This window comes from Pteropus medius, unplaced genomic scaffold (assembly GCF_902729225.1).
Source record: "Pteropus medius unplaced genomic scaffold, Ma_sr-lr_union100, whole genome shotgun sequence".
Classification (NCBI taxonomy): domain Eukaryota; kingdom Metazoa; phylum Chordata; class Mammalia; order Chiroptera; family Pteropodidae; genus Pteropus; species Pteropus medius.
The window spans coordinates 31,690,632-31,710,156 of NW_024344378.1; positions in this window are offsets into that span (position 1 = coordinate 31,690,632).

Consider the following 19,525-nt stretch of genomic DNA (forward strand, 5'->3'; position numbering starts at 1 on the left):
GAGTTTAAATTTGGATACCCAGAAAATTTTGCCTAGATTCTTTCACGAAGATAAACAGCAAAGTTTATTTCTAGAATGTTGTAAGAGTGCTGATTGAATATGGCCTATTTAAAAATTAACAAATATTTTATTTTTATTACATTAAATCAATGTTTCTAACTGACACCGTCTCTGTTTCTAGTATGATTTTTAGAATAAAGTTTGGCACATGTGTCAGAAAATTTGGAAGAAAAGGTGACTAGAAACTATTGAATGTTTTTTTTTTCCCCATTATTATGGATGGAAATTGAATTTTGTTAAATGCCTTTCATCACCAGTTAAGATCATATTTTCCTCCATATTAGTAGATTTCATGCTATTAAGTTATTCTTGCTTTCCACATTTGAATCATATTTCATTATTTTGTAACATAATACATTGTTAAACTATTTGTTAATATTTATGTAATTACATTTATTTTCAAAAGTTGAAATACTCTATGGTTTGATCTTCAGAATCTAACTTTGTCAGGTTTAATTTCAATGTTATACTTTGTAAAAAACAAAAGAATTCAGGAAGTTTTCTTTTTTCTCTGTGTTCTGAAATACATATATAGGGAATACGAAGATGTATTTATTTGTTTGCAAAACTTGAATTAGGCGAAGTAGAACTTTTCACATGCTGGATACTATTCTAAGCTCTATACAAATACTAGCTCATTTAATACTTATAATATTATGAAGCAGTCATTGCTATTATTCCTATTTTATAGGTGAGAAATGAATGCACAAGGAAGTTACGTAACTTGTCCAAGTTACTTAAAGGGAAGAATTAGTTATAATTTGACTCCAGACATTCTGATCCTAGAATCCATGCTCTGACATAATTTGAACCATGGGCTTTTCCTTTGTAATTCGTTTTTTGATACTTTTTTTTTTTTGCTTGTGTTGCTGAGCTGTGTCATTGATATTTTCTCAGTGTCTCCCATGATCTTCATAATTTCCTTCCGAGAATGAAAAATAAATCATTTATCTCATGTGTCAAATTTAATAGCTCTGAGTTTTGTAAAACAATTGACTGAAGGTTATTTACTAAGCAAATGAACAGTGTGATGTAAATTTAAGCATCAGATTCCGTGTGTCAAAAAATTACTACTAACGTTCATATGTCTGTTGGCTATCTGTATATCCTCTTTGGATAATGTCTGTTCAGGTCCTCTTCCCATTTTTTAACTGGACTTTTTTTTTTTTTTTTAGTGTTAAAAATTGTATGAATTCTTTATAAATTTTGGATTTTAACCCCTTATTTGGATGTATCATTGGCATATACCTTCTCCAATTCAGTAGGCTGTCTTTTCATTTTGCTGATGGTTTCTTTTTATGTGCAAAAACTTTTTAATGATGTAGTCTCATTTGTTTCTTTTTTTTCTTTTTTTCTCTTCCCCAAGGAGATGTATCAGAAAAAAAATTACTAAGAGCAATGTCAGAGAGTTTACTGCTTATGTTTTCTTCTAGGAGTTTTATAGTTTCAGATCTTACATTTAAGTCTTTAATCAATTTTGAATTTATTCTTGTGTATAATCTAAGAAGGTAGTCATCATTCATTAAAGAAATGCAAATTAAAATCACAATGAGATATCACCTCACACCTGTCAGAATGGCTGTCATTAGTAAATCAACAAACGAGTGTTGGCACGGATGTAGAGGAAAGGGAACATTTGTCTACTGTTGGTGCAGCCACCATGGAAAACAGTATGGAGATTACTCAAAAAATTAAAAATAGATATACCTTTTGACCCAGCAATTGTACTTCTGAGTATTTATCCAAACAAAACCAAAACAATAATTCATAAAGATCTGTGCACCCCAATATTCATGGCAGCACAATTTGCAATAGCCAAGATATGGAAGCAACCTAAATGCCCATCAACAGATGATTGGATAAAGAAATTATGGTTCATATATACAATGGAATGTTACTCAGCCATTAAAAAAATAAAATCCTACCATTTGCATTTGCAATGACATGGATGGACCTAGAGGTTATTATGCTGAGTGAAATAAGTCAGATAGAGAAAGATAAATACCATATGATTTCACTTATATGTGGAATCTAAGGAACAGAAAGAATCAATAAATCAAAAACAGACTCACAAATATAGTGGACAATTTGGTGATGGTCAGAGGAGAAGGGGTTGGGGGGCTGGGGGAATGGAGTGAAGGGTTAAAGAAGTACAAATTAGTAGTTGATAGTTGGTCACGGGGATGGGGAGCACAGCAGAGGGAATGCAGTTATCATTAATATGATGGCTAGGTGGAGGGCCAGGGGATGGAGAGAGCAATTGGGGGACTGTTTTATGAACTATATAGATGTCTAACCAATGTACTGTATACTTGAAACTAATTTAAATAAATACATTTTTAAAAAATTTAAAAAATAAAAATAGAACTACCTCATGCTTCAGCAATTCCACTTCTGGGTATTTATCTAAAGAAATTCAAAATATTAATTAAAAAAAGATATATGTAATCCTGTGTTCATTGCAGCATTTTTTACAATAGCTAAGATATGGAAGCAACCTAAGTGTTTATCAGTAGATGACTGGATAAAGAAGATGTAGTACATATATATGATGGAATATTACTTGGCCATAAAAAAGAATGAAATTTTGCCATTTGTGATAACATGGATGGATGTAGAGGTTATTATGCTAAATATAATAAGTCAGACAGAGAAAGACAAATACCATATGATCTCACTTATATGGAGAATCTAAAGAGCAAAATAAATGAACAAACAAAACAGAAACAGACTCACAGATAAACTTATGGTTGCCAGATGTGTAGGGGGTAGGGAGCTAGGTGAAAAAAGTTGAAGGGATTAAGTAATCCACACTGGTAGTTACAAAATAGATAGTCATGAGGATATAAAATACAGCATAGGAATATAGTCAATAATATTGTCATAACTATGTATAGTGCTAAGTGGATACTAGACTTATTGTGGGGGATCACTTTGTAAATTATATAAATGTCTAACCACTATGCTATACATTTGAAAATAGTATAGAATAATATTAAATGTCAGCTGTAATTGAAAACTATAGATAAACAAAAGAAAATAAAGTATTTCCTCAAAAAATTTACTACTGAGGACCTCCTATGACTCAGACATTGAATTGGATGAGGGAAATATAGTAGTGAACAATTGCAAAAAGATCATATTTCTGCTCTCATAGCAATTATGCTCAAATGGAGAAATAAACTATATAAAAGGTCAAGTGGTGGTAAGTCCCAAGAGAAGAATAACATAAGATAAGGAAACACTGAGTGATGGGGGAGGATAGACTATTTTAGACATGGTGTCAGGGAAAATCAGAATAAAGCAATGGAACCAGACATGTGGATGGATATCCGGAGCTTTGCACCAGCAAGGGAAAGAACTTCATCAGGAATATGCTCAGAGAGTTCTAGAAACAGTGAAGAGAACAATATGGTTGGCACAGAGTGACAGAAGGGAACATGTTAAAGAATGATGAGAATGAGAGGTTTCTGGGACCAAGTCATATAGAGTCTTGTCAGCCATGGTAAGAATTATTCTATTTCATTAAGTTGGAAAGCCATGGGAAGATTTTGGGCAGAATGTCATGCGGTTACTTGCATATACAAAGAGATCGTTCTGACTGCTGTGTGAGAAAGAATCTATGATGGGGCCAGGTTTATGTTCATATAGGTTTATGTACGTTAACAGGGAGACCAGAATTGACATTTTTGAGGACATAATGGCTATAAATAACTTTGTAGACATGGAAATGGTGAAAAGTATTTCAATTCTGGATATTTTTAGAAGGAAAATCTGACCAGCCCCTTGTAGATGTGAGAGGAAAAAAGAACTCAAGGATGACTCCAAGATTTATTGCTTCAGCAGCTGAAAGACTGCAGGTACCAATTTCTGAGTGAGAAATACTAGGGGAAGAGAATATTTGAGGAGAAAGATCAAAAATTTGATTTTGGATTTATTAATTTTTGAAATGCTGCATTAGTTTCCTATTATTGCTATAACAAATTACCACAAACTTAATAGCTTAAACAACACCAGTTTATCAGTTAAAATTGGTTTCACTGGGTTAAAACCAAGGTGTTGGCAGGGCTGCCTTCCTTCTGGAGGCTCTCAGAGAAAATCTGTTCCCTTGACTTTCCAAGCTTTCAGAGACTGCCCATATTCCTTGGCTCATGTCCCCTTTCTCCATGTTCAAAGTCAAGAAGGGTCAAGTCTTTCTCACGTTGCATTGCCCTGACTCCTCTACCTGCCTCTCCTATTTTTAAAGACTCTTTTGGTTTTATTGGATACTCTCTCTCCAGTTAATCCAGGATAATCTCCTTGTTTTTCAAGGTCATCTGATTAGCAATTTAGCTCCAGCTACAATATTAGCTCCCCTTTGCCACATAAGGTAACATATTTACTGGTACCGGGGATTAGGATGTGGCCATTTTGGAGAAGGACATTATTCTGCCTACCAGAGATGTCTATTTGATAACTAAATGGAGCTACGATAAAATAATATATACTTTTTTTCTTCCAAAAGAAATACATAAAAAGTAAGGTGAGACTTAAGTAGCAATAAATTTTGCGACTCTATAAAAATACAGAGTTACAAAATCAGCTCTCTCTATATAAATTTTTAATTCTAAAATATTTAAAAATAAAACATTGGCTTAATTACTGTATCCTTACACATCTTTATAATTATGATAACTCAAATGGGTACAACTATATCGGTCATCAGAATTTTTGCTAATTGTTGTTCATTCAGTTAAGCTTTTTTAAATGGTATTTTTCAGGAAGAAATTACTTACAAGCCGCTAAATGAAGCTCTTCATTCTTTGTAGTCATAAAATTGAAAGCAGTGTTATGTTATTTTTTCAAGTATATAAATTAATCATGAAAGGGCATTAGAAAATGGTTTTACTCAATAAATTCCAACTGTTAATATTTTTTATATACTTCGTCATTAGTATATATATGCATATAAATACATGGGTATTTGTACACAGAGACATATAGGTTTATGTATGTTAACTATGCATAATTTACTACATGCACAGTTGCTTACCTCATGTATTGTAAGCACTGCTTCATAGCACTAATATTCTTTATACCATTCTATTTAATGGTATCATAGTATTCCTTTGAGTAATAATTTATTTAACTAATTCTCATTATTGGATATTTGAATTTCCAATTTTACTCTAAATATAAATGACACAAACAAACTTATATTGAAATCATTGCATATATCCTGTGATTGATTCTTGGGATAAATCTCTGAAAGAAAAATTGTTGGGACAAAGGATATTCATATTTTTTAAGGCTTCCAATACGAAATGAGAATAAGTTTAGTCTTTTAAATCAGTGCTTCAGTCAATTTAACTAAATCTTAGTTTAGTTTAAAAGGATGCACTTGATTTGTCATCATTAACTTCTCATGTAGAAAATGTAAGTACATAAAAGTCTTTGAATTTAAAATTGTGAAAATTATTAGTACATAGGACAAATAATTATTAGAATTTCAGAGAAGGGTTCAGTGAGCCCCCTTTGCTCTACTGTCAGCAAATCTGAAGCACTATTTTTTAATTTACTTTGAGAAGAAATATTGCCACTTTTTCTCTGTTTCCATTATAAGTAAAAAAAGATTAAAATATAGTAAATAGTAATAGTAATAAAAATGGTAATCATTAAATAAGTACATACTTATTTAATGTGTTTTAGGGAGTGTACTAAGTGACCATGTTTACTAGTTTATGAAATATTCACAATAAAGCTAGGAGTTAGGTAGTATTATTACTCCCATTTCACCAATGTGAAAACCAAGGCTTAGAAAGGTAACATTTTAGTCTACCCAGTTAGTTAAGCAGTGGAGATAGGATTCAAAATCAAGTCTATTTGACACCACAGTACTCCTAAAGTAAAATTCTGTTCTCCCATAATATTCTTTCCTGACTAGTAATAGTAGCTGTGGTGGTGGTGGTGGTGGTAGTAGCAGTAATAGTAGTAATAGTAATCTTCATTCATTCATTCAAAAGATTATTTAGTGCCTATTATGTGCCAAGCTCTCTGTTGGTTATTTGGAGACTGTGGTGAGCATAACAAACAGAGCCACTTTTCTCAAGGAGCTTGCAGTCTTTTAGAGAAGGCAATTATGCAGCTGGTAGTTAAACTAGAATGGACTGGTGTTTTATTGGGAGAATTACAAGGTGCTACCTAACTGTGTGTTCTCTGTACCCCAGTATTTTATACTTATCTTTATTGGCCTTATTACACTGAAAAATAAATATTTGTTTTTGTGTTGATTTTCCTCTTTAGACCATGAACTCCTTGATAGCTGACATCTTATTTATTTTGTGACCCTAGAATCCAACATAGCTCCAAGCACACAGTAGGTGCCTAATAAATATTTTTAAATTGTTAGTTGATTATAACTAATCTCTAATTAGGGAAGCAATTTTTTAGTCACTCTTCTGTTACTCTCAATGATATGTTATTTTAAAGTAAAAATGTTAATTATGTGATTTATGTTAATCGACCTAATTTCTTGGAATTAAAAATAATGCAGTTCATTTATTCTCTCATTCAACAAATACTTTGTTCACATATGCAAAAATATTACTTCATGTACAGCAGGAAGTATAGAAATAAATTAGGCATTGAGCTCACATTCAAGATTTTGAGTCTAGCGAAAAAGTTAAGATAAAATTATAACATATCGAGATGAACATTCAGAAAATTTGCGTGTGTATATGTGTGTGTATGTATGCGTGCACGTCTGTGTGTTGCTTTTGTTGCAAGAAGGTCTGCATCTATCCTTGGAAAAAATGACTCAATTGGAAGGAATGAGACAATGACTCATTCTCCAAGAAGGGCTGCTAAGCCTTCCTTTCAGTCCTTTCTAATGACTATCAAACTCTGCAGATGAATCATCAGAGTGCGGAAGCAACACTTTGTGTTGGATGGATCTCTCGGGATATGTGGAACATAAAATTTTCAGGTTCTGTGTGGGTAGGTATTTGAGCCCACTTGGATCCAGAGGCTCTGATGTGGAAAGGCCTCAAGTGAGGGTGGCTGTGTGAGTACTGAGATGGACTGGGCATTAGAGCTCAGGCCTTGAGCACCTGAGCAAGAGTGAGTCATAACCAAGCTGGTAATAAAGAAATGAAATCACATTCAAAGCCACTCTCCTTCCAAAGACCAGTCTGGCCTTGGCAGAGACCTGGTATAAACCATAAAATATAAAACTTGTATGTGTGCTAAAATTAAAATATCTTCTTTCTATATTTTCAGGATAAAAAAAAAAGAAAAAGTGAACATTTCTCATCTTGTCGATGCCCTTATTTTACTGATGATCTGAGTCTTTGCTTATTTCGCATAGTGAGTCAGCAGTAGCTCTTCCCTCTTAAGAAGGGAAGACCGAGGACCTATTTTGGGGGCTCATTTTCCTATATAATCTAGATTGGCAAATAGATGGCATCAAGAATACAATTCTGCATTTCCTGCTAATCTAGACCTGTTCTAGGTTTTTAGATTTAATTCTAATTTAATTTGAGAAATAAACAGTGTGGTCTTATTTATACTCTAAACGGTATGAAACAATCCATGTTTATGACAGCTAAAACATAAGGGAGTAAGTACCAAGAAGCATATGAGAGATTTAAGTAAATTATTAATGAAAGTTCAGAAACAGAGGAAATTACATTAGGAACCTGGAAGGATTTTTTGGAGGAGTTTTTATTTAGATTTTCAGAGTGATAGAAGTGCAGAAATAACAGATGTAGAGAACAGCTTTTAACGCCGAGAGAGAACCCAAGGAAAGAACTAACCTGGAACCATTGTCCCCAACCCCAAGACTGGGATCTAGACTTCTCTGAAGAGTGCATAGTTGTGCCCACTGGATGATGAAGTTCGCTGTGTGCTGCAGGCAGGAGCTGTAAAGAAGAAAACCACACACTGGGGCTACCAGAGAGACTTGCAAAGAAGTGGTCAACTGGGATATTGGCAAGACTCACTGCGAAGATGCCCATACTTTTACTAGCAAAACTCTTTGGAAGGGTACATGCTGCTGAGACTACTCAAACCAATGGCAGGGGCTGCCTGCATGCCTGCTAGCAGAGATGCTGCTTGCTGGCAATGAAGCCAAACATGGGCAGCTGTGCTATTGGAGTAGAGGTACAGAACCAGAATAAGGAAGAAAAACCCTCTCACAGTGTTTCTTCACCTCCTGCATCTTCTACTGACAGGTCATTTTTCCAACTGGCAAAGGAGAAACATTTTACTGGGCAAAGAAGGATGGATTTGGAGCTCAGAGGCAACAAATTGATAATTGGCAGAATGGCTGTGTATGTGTATGTATCTCAAAATGATTGAAGAATTGCCTATGTTCCACTTATCCTCAGGCTATGAAGTATCAGAATAAAAGTTATCTGAGGTGAGCTGAAAATCTGTTTTCCAATTATCTCAATAAGGCACAGGCTATTTATATGTATAGCTCCTTTTATTCACTCAGTAGCACACTTCTAGGACTTCTCCATAAGGCTGATATAGTTATATTTTATTGGCTTGAGACAGTGGAGTGGGAAGTAGACTTACTTCAGTTTTAATAATTATACTATGTTTCCCTAGACTGTATACCTTATAAATTGAACCAATTAACCAGAATCTGCTGTATACTTACCTTGAATCCCTCACGGTTTTGGCTAATGGTATTTGGGATGCAAGTGATGAAGTATACTTACCTTGAATCCCTCACGGTTTTGGCTAATGGTATTTGGGATGCAAGTGATGAAGTCAGACAGATCTGAGTTTAAATTTCAGATTTTTTATGGAAGATTTGTGTGATCCCGGATTGCATTATTTAATTTTTCTTAGGCACAGTTTTCTCATCCATGAGATGAGGATTATAATACCTAGCTAGTCTGGTTGCAGTGAGTTTTAAATGAGACTTCCTATAAGAAGTTTAGCCTGGCACATACTAAGTCCTCAACAAATGGTAGTTAATATTAACAGAGGGCATTTCAAGTTTCATGATTCTTGAAATGAATGAAAGGATGGCAGACTTTTGGTATAGTCCCAAGCTGTGTTTCCTTAAAATAGAATTTTTGAAAATGAAAGAGCAGAAACACAAAGACTTCAAGGAGAAAACTGAATTCTTGATGAGTGACTATTAAAACTAGGAAGATCATTCTACAAAGGTAATAAAAACAGGGAATTTGAAAAACAAAAAATCAGATCCTGTTTGCATTTCATCAGACTGTGTTATAGGTCAAATCTGTTTTACTGTCTCATTTATGTGACAGATGGTGTGACAACTTATTGAACTGATAAATTGTTTTCAGTTATTTAATCACAGTGCAATCATCTTACTGTATTTCTATCCCCCTAATTTGAAACAGATTCAACCCTTTGTCCAGAAGGTTTCCTGTACATGCAATGCCAGTCAGCAGGCTGGGCTGTCCCCTTCAGATTGTTTGTTCAAACCAGACTGTTGGAGACAACAGCATGCTTATGTCACAAGCCACATCTGTCAAGTCAGGATTTGTGTTTTTTCTCAGGTTAATAATATCTGATGGAGGCACCAGGTCTCCTTTCCTTAAAAGCAAGGATACCAGTTTAGGAAGAGGTGCCTCGAAGATCAAAACCAGGTTTGTGTCAGTGACATGTGGGTTTGTGAATTGGGAATGGCAGTGTCAAATCTCTCCTAAAGTAAGGAAATAGCCCTTGGCTAATAGAAAAGGAACACAGTGTACTGCTGGCCCCAATTAGAGACACAAGTTTTGCAAAGTCGCCATGTTCATTGGCAGTTTTTATGAAGTACTGTATGGAATGCTAAAAAAATAAACTTGGAAAGAACTGGCAATATGTGAATTACAAGTAGATATGCAAGTTCAGAGATGAGAGTACACAAAGGTTGCCTTTTCTCAGCTTTCACTTTGGAAAGGGATTTTTTTTTTTTTTTGCTATGGATAGGCTGGATATTTTTAATTTTTAACTGGGATAACAAGCAGGAGTTAAGAACTGAAATTCAAACTTGGTAAGTTGATAATGGTAATAATAATAGCTATGCTTATATAGAGACTAATAATTATTATTTAGAGGTTTTAATAATAACAATATTACCTAACATTTATTGGTACTTATTATATGCTAGAAAGTCATATATATTAATCCCTTTAATCCTCATTAAAAACCATGCTCAATTTTTTCACTAATTACTCATTAATATAGTGAACAGATATTAACGTCTACTCTATTTTGACACACGGCCTTATTTTTTTCTCATAACACTTAAAGATAGGTATAATTATCACCTTGCAGATCCTCAGAGAGGTTAAGTAATTTACCAAATTCTTGAAGTGAGTGGATGGTAGCAGTAGTTTTCAAATCCATATCTGGCTCATACTCTTTCCTTTATTCCTGGCTACCTCTCAACCTAACCCTTTGTTTCTGACATTTATTAATAGCCCCTTGGGAAGTCCCTAACCTCTCTTAGGCCCAGTCTCCTTGTTTGTATCATCATCATATGTGCCACATGGGGTTGTTGTGAAGTTACCCAAGGTATAGTATTAAACTTCTTAGAAAAATATGACTGACACTTAAATACATTTTGGTTGAATCAAGCCAAAGTGTGTTTCTGTTTATGTTAGTGATCTCGAGCCACTGACAGAATGTAATAACTTAATTGTTCTTTGTTATCAGGATTTAAATAATACATAGTCCAATTGCAAATATTTTTAAACCAATGTTTCCCATTTCTCTAGTGCCACTTTAAAAAATATATATATATATATATATATATATATATATATATATATATATATATATATATAGCTATATATATATATATATATATCTCAAACCTGGCAGGAACATGCAGAGAGGAGCAAGGATTATGTTTAAAAAAAAAAAAAAAACAACTTAGTAGTTAAGAACAAATTTTCTCATATTAGCTTTCCTTCCAATGCCAAATTGTTTGATTATTCAGAGAATGCTTGTCCAGTTTGGATCTCTGATTTTTTCTCTTCTGTTGTCTGCCATCCAAGTAGATTTTATAAAAAGAAAAGTTGAAATTAAAGACTATACTGAAATAAGCTAAACTTCTTAATAAGAAGTTATGCTTCCAATAACAAAATGTATGGGAAATTTAATCTCTGCTAAAGAACTTCTATAGTGTTTATGAATGGAAACATTTTCAAATCAAACAGCTAAATATAAGAATAGCACTAAGAATAATGGCTTTGGATCTGTTTGTTAGTTTTTTTTTTTCCCCCCAAAGTACAAATTTTCTCTACCTATGGTATTAGCAAACATTTTCCTATCTAAGAGCCGAGAAATGGAAGGGACAGATAACTTAACCACACTTAGGAAGTCTTGAGTAATTCTTGTGTTAGAATCATTTCCTCTGTGACTGAGAAAATTCAACATGAAAAATTTGTTGTAATTTTAGATCTTCCTCATGCCTGTGCTTATGAAAAACCAATCTGGCATAGTGAAACTAGCACGATATAATCTTTCTGATAATTTTTTGCTTGTCACTTGAACATATTTTCCTGGAAGTCTGATGAAATCAGCAACATTTTTTTAAAGAAGCAATAATATCATTGTTTAGATTGTATGAATTTAGACTCACATAACAGTAAAAGTGAGTTTAGAAGTAGATTAATTGTATTGCTTTCTTCCATAACAGTGTTTACCCTTTTTTGCTTTCAGAAGGAAAATGAGGTATGTATATATGCTATTGAAAGATTTTAAAAAGAAAATAAACTAATGATGCAACATGTGTAATGAACAAAAAAGGATAAAAAAAAATAAGGTGAAACCAACATTAAGGTTAATACACCAATCACTTGCCATCAGGTCCTGTGTGGTTGCTAAAAATGGGCCACAAATTTAGTTCTCTGCTTCCTAGTGACCAAGGCAAGAAAGATATATTATCATTTATTTATCCATTCAAGAAATGTAAATTAATTTGCAAGTATTTGCTTGGTGCCCTAAAGGGCATTATAATCTTCTAAAGAAAGGTACAAAATTAGGTTTCTGATATTAAAGCCCAACAAATTATTCAAGCGAGCTATGTCTTTTCCTAATATGAAGAACCCAAGACAGTCCTCTTATGGATTCTTATAAAAGAAATCTAGTTAATTTTGACAGTAATTTTACTGTTGTGTGATGGCAAACAATTACAGTGAATCCATGAAGCAGCTGTAATGATGTGCCCAAGTACAGAGGAAGCCTAGGAGAAGGACACAAGTCAGCCTGAAGGAATCAGAGACATCTTTGTGGCTAGTTAGCATTTAGGTTATTCTTGACAATTGATGAATTACCTAGCAGAACTTTCTAATATTCTAAGCAAAGAGAAAATGTAAATACGAATGTATTTAAGCCGAGAAAGGAATGTTCAGTAATTCTAAATAGTTCAAGGTTGCATTTGAATAAAATTTTGAGCAACAGTAAAGATGAGTGGGTAACTAGGAAGTCATTTTATAAAGTTATGCAAAATAAATAAAACTTGATTCATTACAAATTGAGAATGATTGAAGAGTAAATCAGATTTGTAAGTTAGAAAGGTTAGAGGGAAAATTCTGGAAAATTTAGGGAAAGATTATAGGCTGGACGGAAGAAAGGGGAATTAATGTAATAACCACAGTCAGAGATGATTAGACACAACTTGACCTATAGCAATTGTAACAGGACAAGAAAGATAAGACTAAATTTGGAAAATATTTAGGAGCTTGAATATTCATGCATTGACTTGGTTGAGAAATCTCAACTCATACTGTGTAAACATGGAACAGTTTTATCTTTCTAAAACTGCTTCTAATTATAGACTCTCTTTTTCTCCTGGGAAGCAGACTGTTTTCATAATATCTCAGTATAATTTCATAATATTTTAATCACTTGCGTTCTTTAAACAGCCTTTTCTCTTATTCAAAATTCTCCTCCTTCTTCAGCACAGACTAGACTTGTGGGAAGGGGGTTTTGGCTGATTCTCTTCATTTCCCTCTCCTCCACTGTTTCTCTTGTCATATCCCTCAAGCCTTTGTCAGTGGCAGACTGTGGAAGAAGGATGAAATCGACTTGCTTGAGCAACACAAGTTGCTACTGGCAGACACATTTCCCCTCTCTCTCAGCCACTGCTGCTCAGGGTAAAGCAATCTGTGGGACAGACTTCCAAATATTGTTTCTCTTTTGTGGGTACATTTGCTTTTATCTGTAGGATGTCACAAGACCATCTCTTACAGGCCTCTGACATGGGAGATCTGGCTGGCAATTAGCCAATTTCTCCCTCCCTCATGTTTTCCTTCTTTCCCAGATTTTCAGCAGATTTGTTTACTCCATAGCCTTTTTCTGCTGAGGACCCTGTAACCACTGCCTGGCCATGGTCTTTGTTGGGGGGCGGGGAGGTGATAGTTGAGCCAGAAACGTGACTTAAGCCTTCTTCTCCAGTCTAAACAAAGGAAATTTAGATTCACATGTTCTTCATGGGAATCCAAACTGCCTACTGGTGCTCCCTGTCTTGGTTGCCCTGTTTTCTCTTGACCCTTTCTTCACACCCCAAGAACATGGGGTGCTCTATCAGTTTGATGGCTTAGCAACTTTCAGGAAACTTCACCAGTCCCCAGCACAGTGTAATGTGAAAAGGGAAGATTTTGATACCTCTAATCTTAAAGGACAGGAACATAAAAGTTGAACATCCTCTTTTATAGGGAGAAACGAGCAGTGGCTAAGAGGGTTCCCTTTCTCCAAGCTCTGCCTGTCCCTAAAACCAACATCCAGTTTAATCTCCCAGTTCCTTCTTGTGCCGCTGGCGAAAGAAGACCATCAAAGTACTTTCTCCTATACTTGGAGGAAAACTAAATGTCTCACTCATAGAAAATAGTTAAGGTCCTTGCTGTAATGCCTTATTCTATTGATTAATTCCAGGCATAGTTGGAAAAGATTTCAATTTCTATTTCATGCCATTTTGTTATATAACATTTGGAAATATCGAATGTTCCAAAATTTTTGCCTTGAGAAACTGAAGAAATGGTGGCATCATCTACCAGGATGAATAGCACAAAAAGATGAAGATGAGGATAGATAACAATAGCTTCCATTTTAGACATGTTTAGCTTAAGGTGCTTTTGAGAGAACCAGGTAGAGATGTTTAGAGACTGGTTGGATCCACGTATCCATCTCTCCAAAGAGAGAAACTTGTGCTTTTGGTATAGACTTTAGAGTCATTGACTCAGAGTTGAAACTATGAATATCTATTTCAAAAATACAAAATTTTCCTCAGCTAAAACAAAAACTTTGTTTCTCTTCCAAATTTGAAAATTTTCACAAAATTGTAGAACTTCATAAAAAGATACCTCAGATGTCATGGATTTGGTCCTGCTGATTTTTTAAAGTAGATGGTACCTATCAATACTACTACAGTTAAATTTTAATATGGGCTTTTAATTCTCTGAAGATATTCTAAAGAACACAAATGTTGTGTATTATGTGAAAAAAAATACCTCATATAGATGCATTTGTGTAGTAGTAAAGATTCTATAATGTTTGTACTTTGTGATCAAAGGAGCTATTTTACCCTCTGATCCTAGTATCATTCTTTACGGTTTGGGAACTTGGCAATTAAGACCACAGATTATTTTCTTGATATCCATCACTTTGATAAATCTTAGGCAGCAGCATGAGTTCTTTAAAGGAAATAATAAATCTAATAAATATACCTTGGTAACCATTTCAGACTATTTTTATGCCCTGAAATCTAAAGCTTTCATTAAGCTTTCTCAAGAGTTCTTGTAGAGAGTTAGAGCAGAGCTTTAAATGATATTTTCCAAATTTGATGAGATTTCTTATTGGCAAAGAGTCACAGATATTTTTCTTTTCTTTTTTACTGAATGAAATTACATTATACTAGCTCTTAGAAACAGAATGCTTCATTCTTATTGTACTGAAATTTTTCTTATTAGTTTTTTAAAACTAGCTGGGCAATTACCAAGATTTTTATAAGAAGCTTGACTAAATTAAACTGAATCAAGATTTCCCCAATTTTGTTATTATCTCAATTTGTAGGAAAACATTTTTCACCTACTTAAAGTAATTCTTTCACTAATAAAAATTAATTTCCTGGAACATTTTAAGAGAAGAAGCTTTTAGGTTGAATTTATAATTTTTAATATTGATGCATTAGGTATAGGAACTTTATATAGTTCTGGATATTTTTAAAAGGTGAATGACTTTACTATTAATTGGTTATATATAAATTATTAAACAATTTACAGGTTTTAGAAAGGACTAAATTGAGCTGATGGTTTCCAGTGTAATTGTTAGCTACATAGCTGTTTGACTGCTAAACCACCACTTTTGTTACAACATAATTGAGTTTGTGATACTATGTAGATATAGTCTAGACTTACAAAAATGGCCCATAACCAAATATCAGTGCTAAAGGAGGAGATCACCATAGTCATCCAAGAATTTAAAAACTGGAAAATACTGTAAGACAAGGGATATTTATAAAAAGCACAAATCCCAGAAGATTATGGGAACCATTATGGTGAAAATGATTGTACAGTAAATCAAAATGAGGGAAATTATTTAACGTTGTACATGCTTTTGGCTTTTGATCAAAACATATAAAGAATTCAACCTTTATAATCTATGTGCTAGTTACTTAGTATTTCACTGTAGTGCCAGGTTTCAACAAGAAGTTACATATCTGCTGTGTTATTTTATATATAATGTTCCTAAGATATGTCAGCAACATACTATCTGAACATTAGTTGAGCATGTATACATAGCCTTTAACATATATCCAGGTCTCTGCTACATTAAAAATTAAAAATACTACACTAAAACTTTTATTTGAACATTTCTAGTTGTTAGGCTTTCTTCCAGTTCTCATAAATTGACACTGACTCTGCCTTCCAAAAACAATGCAGCTAAATGTCTTCAAAAACCATTAGTTGAAATAGAGAAATCTAGTTTTTCAAAATATCTTCAGCTTCTTCTTTCTCTTGACATTCTCTATCTCTTCTCCTACCTAATGTTCTCTTCCAGAAAGTTATCATCTGATCCAGGACCCTATGTATTTACAGTCTAATTATAATTCTTATTTATTACTACTGACAAGTCACACTGTGGATAAAAAGAGAAAAAATAAGTTGTATAAACTTAAAAACATAATTTTTCAAGATAATTATTGTGACACATGTTTCTGCATGTTTATGCGTGATGTACAGATATTTTATTATCATTTATTATCCTTTATGAATCGAATGAAGAAAACATTACAAACATCAAAAAGCCTTTACTCCAATTAGAAAAATAAACTATATTCACCTTCCAAGGTTTTGATATTTTGCTATCATTGAAAAAAAAAAAATTGCCAGAGTCACATTGTTCAATACAGCAGCTACAGCATTTGGAATTTGGCTAGTGCAAATTGTTATACTGTAAGTATAAAATGCATTCTGGGTTTCAAAGATTTAGCAAGAACATTAATTTTTTGGTGTTGATTACATGTTGAAATGGTACTATTAATTTTTTGGTGTTGCTTACATGTTGAAATGGTACTATTTTAGACATATTGGGTTAAATAAATTATCAAATTACTTACGACTATTTTTTTTTACTTTTTAATGTAGCTATAAAAAAATTCAAAATTATATACATTACTTGCATTATATTAGCATTGGATTGCCCTCTGTTAGAGAATTCACTTTGTTTGCAAAAAAGCCTGAATTAACTTAAGTCACTTTGATATAAAAAAGTGATTAGAAATAATAGTGCATTCGGAATTATAAAATGTGGGAGGATAGTATTCTGGCAGAATCGTGGATAAATACCTCCTAATCTTTTTACAAATGTAGTGGATATTGTTGATACATAAAACAAAGGCTTAATATTCCTATATTCCTGTTGCATTGTCCTTCTTCATCTAATTAAGGCAGCATCTGGGATTATCTTTAACCTCAAAGAAGTGAAGACCCAAGAGAATCCAGAGAACAAGAGTAAATGTTCATTTGAGTTTTAAAAGTCTAGAACTCAGGGCATACACAAAAGATTTGGGAGGATACCCCAGACAATCTGAGTGAGGTTTTTCTTATCTCCAAAACTAGATAAAGCTTTCCCCAGCTGGGGAAGTATGCAAGGAAGAGAGATAAGAAGGTCAAAGAAAGTTTAGATAACATCTTATCTCTGAGAAAGGGCCTATGCCCTCCATTTCATATAAGACACCACCTGGAAGTGCAGAGGGGGAAATAAAGGAATTCACACAGCAGGGACATTAGTCTCATGCAAACAAGGTAGCAAGATCCACGAGTTCTGACTTTAATCCAGAATGGCACTGGGGCTGTAGGATAGATTGATCATGTGGTGTATTTGAGAACATGGCCCTATTTAGCCCCACTATGAGTCCAGATGCCCCCAAAATTCAAGAAAAAGAGCATCTGCATGTTTCCCATACCCTCTAGAGGAGCAGGGAAATAACTGAGGGTTGGACAAGGGAAGGCCTGTGAACGAGGGTGAGAGAGGTCCAAGTAGCAGCTAGTTTGGATGGATAACCAGGAACAAGCTGGGATTATCTCCATCTCAGTGGAGGATTGAGGAACAGAGGCCAGATTCTCTTCTTCTGACCCTAAGAGCTGATTGCTATTTTAAACATTCCTGGAATAAACATGTAATTTGGAGAAAAAAGAAAGTTAAACTCTGAAATAGGAATTAGATTGTTTGGGAAATATAAAAAATATTATATTTCCAGCATACCTGAATTTAATCTCAACTTCATATCTTCTCTGTGATCAATGAGGTTGCATGGATCATGAACCAGTTTAAAATTCTGGATGATTTAGGAAAGTATTTAGCTTATTTTATGAGCATATATATTACCAAAAAAAAAAAAAGGAATATTAAATATCACTTTGGTTTGTCTCTAATGGCCAATCCAGTGTCTAAAGGTCAATCCTAGCATGACTTTTAGTCATCCCTCCTCCCCTCTCCTTCCCTCCTCTCTTCTCTCCTCTCTGTTTCTCTCTCACTATTTCTGTCTGCTTTCTTTGATCACTTTCAGTGTCCAATGCTGTTTCTTTTTCTTTATATCTGCAACTTTTTATTATGAAAATTTTCAAATAAACAGAAAAGTTGAAACAGTACAATGAACAATGTATGTATGCCGCATAGATTTAACAATTGACATTCTACTGTATTCATTTTATATTTTTCTCTACAAAAACACACATTCTTTTTTAATGAATTGTTTGAAAATAAATTTCAAACAACATACTATTTTTACTCTTAAATTCTTCAAAATGAGAACATTCTGTTACATAAGTATAATGCTATTAACACAACTAAGAAAATTAGCAAAAGTCCCTTGCTATCATCTAATATCAATTCATATTCAGATTTCCCCATGTATGCCACAGATGTATTTTTTAGCTCTTTTGTATTCTAAAGAAAAATTCAGTCTAGGTCCATACATTATATATGCTGTTACATTTTTTTTCCATTTCTCTTAGAGAATAGTTTCCTCTATACAGCCACTTCTTTTTAAATAACCTTTATTTTTCCTGAAGAGTTCAGAACAGTTTTCTCATAAAAGGTTCTACAGTCTGAATTTGTTTGTTTCCTTATTGTGTAGTTTAACATGTTTCCCTATCTCTTGAATTTCTTATATATTAAAATTTAGGCCTACAGGCTTGATTAAATTCAGAGTAAACATATTTTGGCAATAATATGCCATTGGCAACATTGCATATTTCACATTGCTTCATCAGTACATATGCCAGGCTTTACCGCCATTTGACCCTTTGGTTAAGGTGGTTATGACCAGATCTTTCCTCTTCATAATAAATAAGTCATCTATGGGGTTATTTTAGATTTTTTCATTAATCTAAATTCCATTTGTTGACCTTTCTTTGTTCACTGCTTTGATTCTTAAACAATTATCTCAAGGGAGTTATTTTTATCTCCTTTCCCTCCATCCATTAACTAAGAATGAACATGAAGTATTTGTAAGGATTCCGTGAAGTAAAGTGCATGAAACAATATTGTAACTTTCACAGTGGTTTGTAATTGTAAGCTTCGTTCCTATAAAGAAGTACTTTTAGATGGTGCTCTGAGTAGCTACTCATTCAGAGGAAGCCGTGGTGTTCTAGCACATGCTCTACAACCAGATCTCCAAGGAGAGAAGCTCTGATTTTTAAATTGTGCCAATTTCTGCAGTGTTATTGCTCCCACCCTTGACATCAAGCTACCAACTTGACATCGACCAGACTGCAAAATTTCAGAAAATTTAGCAATCAATTCTTTCGAGGTTGAACAAGCCAGTTCTAGCACATCACCGAGAGGATGACTGCAGAGGTAGAATTGCCAAATTTAGCAAACAAAAATATAGCCAATACAGGCAATATTTAGGATAGACCTATACTATACAGTTATTTGTTATATATCTGAATTCAGATTTAACTAGGTGTTGTGTGTTTTATCTTGCAAACCTACATAGAAAGCA